At 48.3% G+C, this 10,683-nt stretch overlaps 1 long non-coding RNA gene across 1 annotated transcript; it reads right to left on the bottom strand.

Annotated features, from left to right (window-relative positions):
- Positions 1-10: 10 nt before the first annotated feature.
- LOC127302402 (uncharacterized) lies at positions 11-1,541 on the bottom strand. Its single transcript, XR_011745706.1, has 3 exons — positions 1,012-1,541; positions 650-768; positions 11-526 (listed from the first exon to the last, which is right to left on the bottom strand). It is a non-coding gene; the product is annotated as an uncharacterized lncRNA (long non-coding RNA).
- Between the last annotated feature and the right edge of the window lie 9,142 nt (positions 1,542-10,683).

Raw genomic sequence — 10,683 nt, 5'->3', positions numbered from 1 at the left:
AATCACCTTGTTACTGCAGGGGAGGGTATTTCCTCAACGTCTCCGTGTCTTCCACGTGGCTTGTCACTCCTATGCTTCGCCACTGTCTGTTCCACTCATGCAGACAATCCACCATGGAAATATTCTTTGATGAAAGACATATTATTAATTTCTGCGGGATAGCAAACAACTTGATTCAACCAAAGGAAAAAAAATTCTTCATACATCAAGTAGCACTAAAAGGAAAATCTGGAAATCTAAAAATCCATGACAATAATTGGGTTTTATTGTTATTTATTCACTAATTTGGTGAGAAACCAAATCACTAAAATCATAGGTCTTGATGTACATAAAAGCACAACATGAATTGAGCTGTGAGGGCAGATGTGCTGCTGCTACTGGTGTCTCCCACGTACACCCCTCAACTCCTCTTCAAGAAAATTGGAATCCCCACTTGTACTCGTCCTTGTCCATGAACAGGCTTGGGACCGCAAAAAGTGCCCGCCCTGGTTGATAGAAGCATGAGCTCTGGAGAGGTTCAATCTGCCTAGCATCCAGCAAAACAAATATTGTGAGGAATAATACATCCCACACAAGTATGTTACAGAAACAAATTTACTGATATCACACAACAACCCTATTCATTGTGCCCCCAAAATCAAAGCTTTACCATAATTTTCTTGGAAGGTCCAAATATGGTTAAGAAATGGTGATTATCCATCAAACCTTCCCATCCCCATTGCCTCCCTTATGATTCCCTTGCTCTGCTTCATTTTTACTACAAAGAGGCTGCATAAAAGCAACCACTAAAATTCAGTTTGGCATCCATTTCTGCGTTGGATCTCATAATATGTTCCTGGACATTCTAAAAGCATTGCACATGGAGAGACAAAAGGGAATGGTGCATAGTTACATAGAAAATAATTTATCTGCAACAATAAGCATAATTTCTACCAGAGATCTAAAGGAGTAGATCTAGGGATTAAAATTATCCAGAAAATTAGAGAGAGAGAGAGAGAGAGAGGGATGAACCTGTCAGTGGAGCAGACGCCCTTGAGGTCCAGCACCGACCTATCCAGCCCGGAATCAGCACAACCAGCACGTGGGGAAGGATGGAGCGGCCGCCGCCTTGCCCCTTCGCCTCTGGTATTCGCCGGAGCGGATCCGCCCCGCGCCGGCCCGTCTTCGGCCGCGCCCGGCGCCTCCAGTCGCCACCGCTGCGGATCTGCCCCGCGCGAGCCCGTCGCCTCCAGTCGTCGACGGAGCAGATCCACGTCATGTCCCGGATTCGCGATTTGTTGGAGATGCGCTCCATGGCGCTGTCCAACGACCATGGCGTGGAGGAGCCGCGACGACGGCAGCGACCCAAGGCGATGGCTGATGCGGCCCCACCTGCTCTTCGCACCGCGACGCCCGCGACCGGCGGTGACCATCGCCTCCCGGTGCTCCACGCAGCAGCCCCGCGGATGCTCTCCCGATGCGGTTGCATCCCGCTTGGGAGGAGGAAAGGCGGCGACGCGGGTTGGGGGAGGAGGAGAGGCGGCGGCTCGGCGGCGCCATTGGGGAGGAGGAGAAGAGACGAGGATTGGGGGAGGAAATGAGGGCCGGGGATTGGGTAGCGTGGTGGAGGCGATCTAGGGTTTCACCATGGAGAGGAGAACGAAGGCGACCGAATGAGCGGGCGTGCGTCCCTCTCACCGTCGGGCCCTGCCATAGCCGGTCCCACGCGTCATGGACTCTTTCAGAAGCTGAACGAGTGAGAAAAGTTTCACTAAATCGGACGGCTGAGGTAGAAAGTGGGATCTGAAATTTACTGTACAGAGCAAAACGTGCGGTGCAGATCGATTTGCCCCTTTCAGACCCCCTGGTTGGGAGGGTAGTCTTTGAACATTTATAGGAGAAATTGATCAAAGTAGTGTGACAGCATGTCACCTCAAAAATTATTTGTTTGTTATCACTTACCTACTCGAGGACGAGCAGGAGTTAAGCTTGGGGATATTGATACGTTCCAAACGTATCTATAATTTTTGATGCTCCATGCTTGTTTTGTTACAATTCTTACATGTTTTATATGCACTTTTCCACACTTTTTAGCATTTTCTGGGACTAACCTATTAACGAGTGCCGTAGTGCCAGTTCTTGTTTTCTGCTGTTTTTGTGTTTCAGAAAAATTGTACATGAAAGTTTCTCGGAATTGGACGAAACAAAAGCCCAGAGTCGTATTTCCGGGACAAAGACGGAGCCAGAAGGACACGCGCAGGAGAGCTGCCCCGTGGCAGTACATAGGGCAGGCGCGACCCCACCCTTGATCGTGCCTGGCCCATGTACTGGCGCCTCGTCGCCTTGTTTGCTCTGCCCTTCCGCCTATTTATTCCTCGTATCGGAAAAACCCCAGGGACCAGAGCCTCCATCCACGAAAAGTTCTGACGCCGTCAACCGAAACCCTAGTTCGGGAGGGTTCTGCAGTCCATCCCGGCACCCTGCCGGAGAGGGAAATCACCGCCGGAGGCCTCTACATCGCCATGCCTTCATCCGAGGTGATGCATGAGTAGTCCTCCACGGGACCATGGGTCCATAGCAGTAGCTAGATGGATGTGCTCTCCTTGTTGTGCTTCATGTATAGATCTTGTGAGCTACCTAACATGATCAAGATCATCTATTTGTAATTGCTACATGTTGGTTTGATGTGGATCCGATTTATAGAGAGATTTCTTTGGTTGAGATTATGTATTATGTTATTATGATCTTGCATGTTCTCTGTTTCTAGTAGATGCTCTAGCCAAGTAGATGCTAGCGACTCCAAGAGGGAGTATTTATGCTCGATAGTGGGTTCATGCCTCTATTTAACCATGAGAAGTGACCTTGTTCTCTACGGTTGTAGATGTGTTGTTGCTACTAGGGAGAAAACAACGGTGTTCTATTCAAGGGTAGTTTCATCGTTTACTTTACACACATTCCTTAAAGCGATAGTCCGTTGCTTGCAACTGAATACTGGAGGGTATCGCAGATGCAATCCTGAAGGTGGATTATTAGTCATAGATGCAGTTGGATTATGGTCTATGTATATTGTTGTAATGCCCGCATACTTTCATATCATGTACTCTGCACCAACCATTAGCATAGAATCTCTGTTTTTCAATTGCCCATCTGTAATTTGTTTACCCAGCATATTTATTTTATTAGGGAGGCGCCTCTAGTGAACTGTGGACCCCGGTTCTTCTTCTTTTAATTGCAATCTTCTACAGCATTTTCCCGTTCTGTTCTCTGCAAACAATTATTCTTCCACACCGTTCGTTTAATCCTTTGTTTTCAGCAAAACCAGTGAGCTTGACAACCTCGCAAAGTTGGGGACAAAGTACTTGGTTGTTTTTGTGCATGTCTCTACATTGCCGCTGACGCCGGCAGTGCGTCCTGCCACGAGTTGGTTCGCAACACCTCGGGAGAGAACGTTTTTCACCTACTCCTTCCTCTTGGGGTCCCACTCAATGTTGCGCATAAATTCTCCTTCATCAGCTCCGTGCTCAACAGTTACTAAAGCAGTCCTCAGGATAGTACAATGTAATGAATCAACGGCGTGCATAAATGATACCATATTGTTCTTGATTCCTAAGGTGAAGAGCCCAACTCTCCTATCTCAGTTCAGAACAATTAGTCTATGTAATATCTTTTATAAGATCGCTTCAAAGGTTTTGGCAAACCGTCTTAAGCAGATTCTTCCGGATATTATCTCTGAGGAGCAATCAGCCTTTGTCCTGGGGAGGCTTATAACTGACAACATAATTGTGGCATATGAGTGCCTACATTTTATGAAAAGAAAAAGGTCAAAAGGAAATAGTACTTGTGCTCTAAAGCTTGATATGATGAAAGCATATGATAGAGTAGAGTGGAGTTATCTTGAGGCAATAATGCAGAAGTTGGGTTTTTCCCGGAACTGGATAGAGGTTGTCATCGGAATGGTAAAATCGGTTTCTTTCTCGGTTCTTTTCAATGGAAACAAACTAGAAGAATTCAAACCATCAAGGGGGATAAGACAGGGGACCCTATTTCACCCTATCTTTTCTTATTAGCAGCAGAGGGCCTTTCGTGCCTTTTAAAATCAAGTGATCAGTCATCGCAGCTCGGTGGTATCAAAGTGGCTACAACTGCTCCGGCAGTGAACCACTTGTTATTTGCGGATGACAGCCTGCTGTTCTTCAAGGGAAGTAGAGAGGGAGCGGAAGCAGTGTCGAACCTGTTGGAAATCTACTGTAGTGCCTTAGGACAGAGGATAAATAAGGAGAAATCATCTATTTTCTTCAGTAAGGGTTGTCCACAACCGAGAAGGGATTTGGTGAAGAGCATTCTGGATGTTGGGATGGAATCTTTGAATGAGAGGTACTTGGGTATGCCTACAGATGTTGGAAGTTCAAAGTATGGTACCTTCAAATTTCTTAAGGACCGCGTATGGGGGAAAGTAAAGGGATGGTTGGAACAAATTCTATCGTCAGGTGGGAAGGATGTGCTTATCAAATTGGTGGCACAAGCCATCCCGGTTTACTCCATGTCTTGTTTCCGACTACCAAGGGGTATCTATGACCATATCACCTCTAATCAGAAAATTTTGGTGGGTAGTACTAAAGATAAAAAGAAGGCCACTTGGGTGTCCTGGGAGGTCATGACACGACCAAAGTTTTTAGGAGGTTTGAGGTTCAGAGATTTGGAACTCTTCAATTTAGCTCTTTTAGCTCGCCAAGCATGGAGAGTTCTCCAAGAGCCTATGCCATTAAGTGCAAGAATTCTAAAGGCTGCTTACTTACCTAACTCATCTATATTGGAAGCTACTCTTGGATCTCATCCATCACAGATTTGGTGGGCAATTCTTGATGGCAGAGAGGTTCTTGTCCAAGGTTTAGTAAGCGAATTAGAGACGGTAAATCCACTAACATATGGTCTGAGAACTGGTTGCCCTGTGATACCAACCTTAGGCCGATTGTGTCTCTCAAAATAAATCCGCCTCAGAAGGTACATGGGCTCATAGATAGCACAACTGCAAGTTGGAACGAGACAGTCATTCGAGAGACTTTCCTCCCTATGGATGCCTCGGTTATTCTAAATATTCCTATCTGTACACGGAACCAAGACGAATTTTGGGCATGGCATTTTGATCGGAAGGGGCTCTTCTCTGTTCGTTCGGCATACCGAATGTTGATCAATACTAAAATCAACCGGGAGAACTAATTTGAGGGAAATGCATGATCATCAAATGTCGAGGCAGATAAGAAGAGTTGGTGCTCCCTCTGGAAGCCGGTGGTTCCTGCAAAAATAAAAGTTTTCTTGTGGCATTTAGCACAACACTCCCTGCCGACTACGGACATCCTTGATCATAGAAACATGGCTACCCACATCAATTGCTCCCTCTGTGGTTGTGTTGATTCCTGGAGACATTCTCTACTAGAATGTAACATGGCCCGATCTGTTTGGGCACTATCAAATGAAGAGATGGTCGAACATATCACTATGAACGAGAATCCCAATGCGCGTCAATGGTTGTTTGACATGATTGATTCTATGATGCATGATCAGTTCGTCAAGACCGCTGTAACCTTATGGGCTATATGGACAGCAAGGAGGAAGGCAATCCATGAGGAGATCTTTCAATCACTAGTGTCGACTTTCGGTTTTATTAATCGGTTCTTATCCGAGCTGCAGTCATTAGAAAAACCACGCACTCTTCAGGTTGATAGCAGAAAGGTGAGCATGGCCCGGATTTGGGAATCACCACCACCAGGACTAGCAAAGATTAACGTTGATGCATCTGTGTCAAGGAAAGGAACTAAGGGGGTAGCGGCCGTAATTTGTCGAGATAGTTCCGGTCTTTTCCTCGGAGCATCAGCCTTAGTTATATCTGGTTTGTCTGATCCTCAAAACCTGGAGGCACTGGCATGTAGAGAAGGCATAGCCTTAGCTGAGGATCTGGCTCTTAGTAAATTTCAGATTGCTTCGGACTGTCAAAATGTGGTAACTGACCTGAAGCAGGGAGCAATGGGAAAGCATAGTTCGATACTCATGGAGATTAAGGCATGTTCTACACATTTTGAGAACTGTTCTATAGTGCATGAAGGTAGAGCTTCAAATTTTGAAGCCCACAACCTAGCTAGGCAAGCTTTAGCACATGGAGTTGGACGCCATTTGTGGCTGGGTAATCCAAACTCTGTAACCATTCCTGTAAACATTGTGTTGAATCAATAAATGCCTAGCAGGTTGTTCTAAAAAAAACTAGCTAGAGACCGAATTTCGCGAAGGAAAATTTCACTTAAGTACGATTGACACGTGTCAGCTTCATGTGACACGCACGCCTGCGTGAGTAGAGCAGCTCTAGTACTTGCATTCACGCGCGTACGTACGTCCGGCTGCGCGCGTACAACCGCGTGTGTTCGGCCGGACGCGTACAACCACGTACGTTCGGCCGTGCGCACGAGCAAGTACATGTACAGAAGTACAGTCATCCACATGAGAAAGTATAGGTACAATTATGCCAACGAGCAAGTACAGTACATCCCGCACACGAGCAAGTACTGGTACAGAAGTACAGTAGGGCACACGAGCAAATACGGGTACACAAGTACAGTCACACACACGAGAAAGTACTAATACAGAAGTACAGTCGCGCACACGAGCAATCACAGACACACACACGAGCAAGTACTGGCACATATATGTATAGTCGCACACGAGCAAGTAAAGTATAGTCACGCACACGAGCAAGTACTAGTACATAAGTATAGTCACGCACACGAATATGTACAGAAGCACATTAGCTCACACGAGCAAGTACAGTTACTGATCAAAGGAAAAACGGCATTAAATACAGTAAAAACAGAAGTACTTATCAGTTGAACACAAGTACAGTTAGGTACGCATCATGAGTACAACCATATTAGTATTGAAATTACGGAAAAATATTCCAAAACCTATCAACATGAGATATAGTTTTGAAGATCTCAACTTGAATCTCAAAAGTGAAAACGGATTGTAATTTGAACTTACGGTTCTCAAGATATTTAATTTAAAAAATAGAAAATAAAGGGAAAAGCTGACACAACGCAACCCCTCTCTCTTCTCTCCCTCTTCCCTCATCCCCACCTTGCTTCCCTTACGACACGTGGTGAGCAGGGAGACCACTTCGTAGGTATTTTCTGGCACCACATCGCGCTACTTGTCGTATGCAGATCGAGTTGTCTTCCCTTCGCGATGGTCGGTCTTTTTCTAGATAGTCTTCATCCGTAAATTAAATTGTTTTGAGTTCTTTTTTTTTGAATTATTTCAAAAATAGAAGGAGGCATTTAAAATTATTAAATTAAATTTTTTTTGCTTGAGCGACCGAGCCTCCGAGGCAGCGACCAGTTTCCCCGAGTCACACATACTTCCTCCGTTCTGAAATAGTCTACATTCTAGCACCAAAATTTGTCCTGAAATACTCTACATTCTAGCTTTTAGTCAACAACAACAGTGAAAACGAAGTGATTTTGCTCTCTCTATTGGTTGTTGTTATTTTCAATGTAGCTTAAATTGGTTGTTCACATATCTAAGTAATACTAATAAATGCAATACTAGTTTGTCTCATTTTTTCTAGAATGTAGACTAAAACAGAACGGAGGGAGTACACATTTTGATCCTATATGTAGATAAATTAGACAAACAACAAAGTTATACCCTATGCGTAAACCAAAACTGACACTATGAAAATAAGATCTCTTAAATGGTCTTTTTGTCAACTAACCTAGTATCAACTAGTCATGTAACGATTGAGTCCTCGCTATTTTTACGCGGCAGATCCAGGGTATTAATAATCATTAAGAGTAGTAAAATAATTCTAAAAATAATAAAAGTTACATATAGGCTATTGGACCACATAGCAAAGACAACAAGTATGCGTGCCACCATCTTCACTTCTCACTCACAGGAGTCAATCAAAGCTTGTCGAAGTAAAGCTTTTTGTGACAGACTCGAAGTTGCCTTGCTAAGTTCCCAAAGGGCCGGTAGACTAGAGCAGCAACAGAATCATAGATCAAAAGGACTAGAATTGCAACGACACCAACTGGCACCAACACCGACCAGATCTAAGGAGATTCGACGGGAATACAAATCCACACGGTATCCTCCTCTGGCGCTAGGCACATCTCCGGAACAGGTATAGGGCGGCGAGGAGTGATGGCGTATGCTCGTAGTACGCAGACACGCTGTTCGGAAACCCCAAGAGGAAGGTGTGATGATCACAGCAACAAGTTTTCCCTCAGTACGAAACCAATGTTTAATCGACCAGTAGGAGAAATGCGTGACTTCTGAAGGTGTTGCTAGCTGACTAATGGCATGGCGCACTACCGACATCAGCAACAACGTTGAACATGCACACAACGCAACCAAAGTACTTCGCCCTCTCCACTTGTGCCTCACCAACGCGTCGAGCAGTGAGTGAGCGTGCCCACCACCACCGCGCCGCTTCGCCGTAACAACCGTCTTACTAGCGCTCTTCTTCTTGCCCCCGTCGTGTCCTCCAGTGCGGTGCTGGAACATCCCCCGAGGTAACTCCACGGTGACTTGCTTTTCTTGCGGCGGCGATCGTGCCTGGACAGTGGGCTGACGGGGCGCCGCCCGATGTGGTGGTGGTGGTGGTGGTGGTGGTGGTGGTGGTGGCGGTGGTGGAACACCAGGGCGAGCTTGTTCTTGAACCTTCGCAGCCGCCCTTCCCGCCTCTCATGGCGCTCCCGGCGGCGGCGGATCCTCGACGCATCCTCCAATGGGTACTCTGGCCGCGCATCGCCCCGCGGTGACACTGACACCGACGCGGACGTGCAGGAAGAAGCTGAAGCGCCCGGTGTCAACGGCGCCATGGGGATCGTCCAGGGCGATGGGACAGAGGCAGTTGATGAGCCGCTGCTCCCGCTGTTGTACGTGCTGCCAGAGTCGATCCGGTCCAGCGCTCGCCGGGACCGGCCCATGCTAACGCCGCTGCAAACGGTACCACGACGCGCAGAATTCGCTGCTGATCTCGGGCGAAGCTGATATCATAGCCACTGTCTCTATTCAGCCTTTTTCGAGATTCGTGCCAATGGTTCCCACGTGAAAAGGGAATCTGCAGCTGTCATATGTACAAAAATAGAAGTACTTTTCACAAATACTACATGTACCATTCAAACAAATTTGGAAGAACTTTATAAAATCAGTACTATATTTCGCAGGACTACATGGACGTAGTGTCCGGACTGTATGCCCCAGTAATAGAGAACTCTATAGATGCAGTTTACAAAATAACTTTTAAAATATTGAATATTAGACTCATTTTGAAGAGCTCGTCGCGAGGAAGTCGAATATGAAAATAAAAATTCATTTGAATTTATTACGTGAAAGTTGTGCTAGTTTTTCAATTGGTAGTGTATTTAGAGAAGGGAATCTTGTAAAGTGGGTAGTCAAAATCGTGGGACCCAGGGATGGACATCCCTATGCCATGCAAGGGCCCAGATATCCACAACGCCCGAGATCAGCTGCGCGAACGCATTTTCGACGGTACCGTCCTTCTGTCGCCGCAGCAGCCGACTAGGCTATGCTCTTCTATTTCTTCAGCCCGGCGTACGCACCGGTCCAGGAGCTCCCGGTTCGGCCTAACGCGGCTGCGTATCGTGACAGCCTCCCGGTCACTGCTCGATGACGACCACCTAGTCGTGGCCGCGCCGCGCCCGGCGGCTCGCTCAGAGCCACGGCGTGAGAACCCAAGAGTCCAGCCTCCCCACGCGACGACTCATCGACAAGCCACCCGCTCCCGCTTCCCGCGCCGTGGTGCGGCCAAGCAACCGCGTCGCCGATGGCGCGCGGGACACCGCGGAGTGGCGCGTGCTGCTGCGCTCCGTCGACGACGACCGATCACCGTGTCCGGAGCCCCGGCGCAGCCTGCTGTACCTATCACTATGGCCAACACGCGAAGCACTACCGCTCGCGTCGCCGTGCCACGGCTCGGCGGCCCTGGACGAACGGTGGGAGCCGAGGCAGGCAAGGCGCTGCTCTGGAGTACTCGGATTTTGCAACTGAATGAAATGAATCTCCTTTGCTTGTTTGATGAGCGCCTCTTGCGTAGCATCGTCTAGCATCCTCATTAGAAGAGATCTCGATGCTTCGTCCAACTGCGACATTGTTGGGCAGGATTAGAGTTGCAACCCACGACCTAAGGTACAGACAGAAAAACCCTGCCTGGGTGAGACCCTAGCCGCCTCCGGGTCGCTCTCGGGCGACTCTGAGGCGACCGCGCCGCCGCCGCCACAAACCCCACTTCCCGCGCCCCAGCTCTCGCTGCCACCGGAGGAGGCCGTCGTCACGGCGGACGGCGGCGGCGGGGCTCCCCGCGCGGCCCTTTTTCCTCCCTCAAATCCCCTCCCACCACCCTCTCAGCCTGACGCCCATGTCTTGCTTCGCCTCCGTCGCCGCTCTCCGGCGCGCGGCCGTTCCCCGCTCCTTTCCTCCGGGTCGTGTCCTCTCTCTCGTGGAGCTTGACGCGGTGCCGGCCCTCGCGCCTGGCTCTGTCTCCGCGCGAAAAATACCCTGATGTGCGCGGCCTTGGCCCTTTGCAGCTCCTCCCACGGCGCCCTTGGTTCATTCCATGGCTCACGTGCCGTGGGCTTGGTGGCTGCCGGTGGTGCGCTTGATCTGGAGCTCCAGATCTTGGCTGTGGCGCGG

This window comes from Lolium perenne, chromosome 5 (genome assembly GCF_019359855.2).
Source record: "Lolium perenne isolate Kyuss_39 chromosome 5, Kyuss_2.0, whole genome shotgun sequence".
Taxonomy (NCBI): domain Eukaryota; kingdom Viridiplantae; phylum Streptophyta; class Magnoliopsida; order Poales; family Poaceae; genus Lolium; species Lolium perenne.
This window is presented reverse-complemented; position numbering and strand designations above follow the sequence as displayed.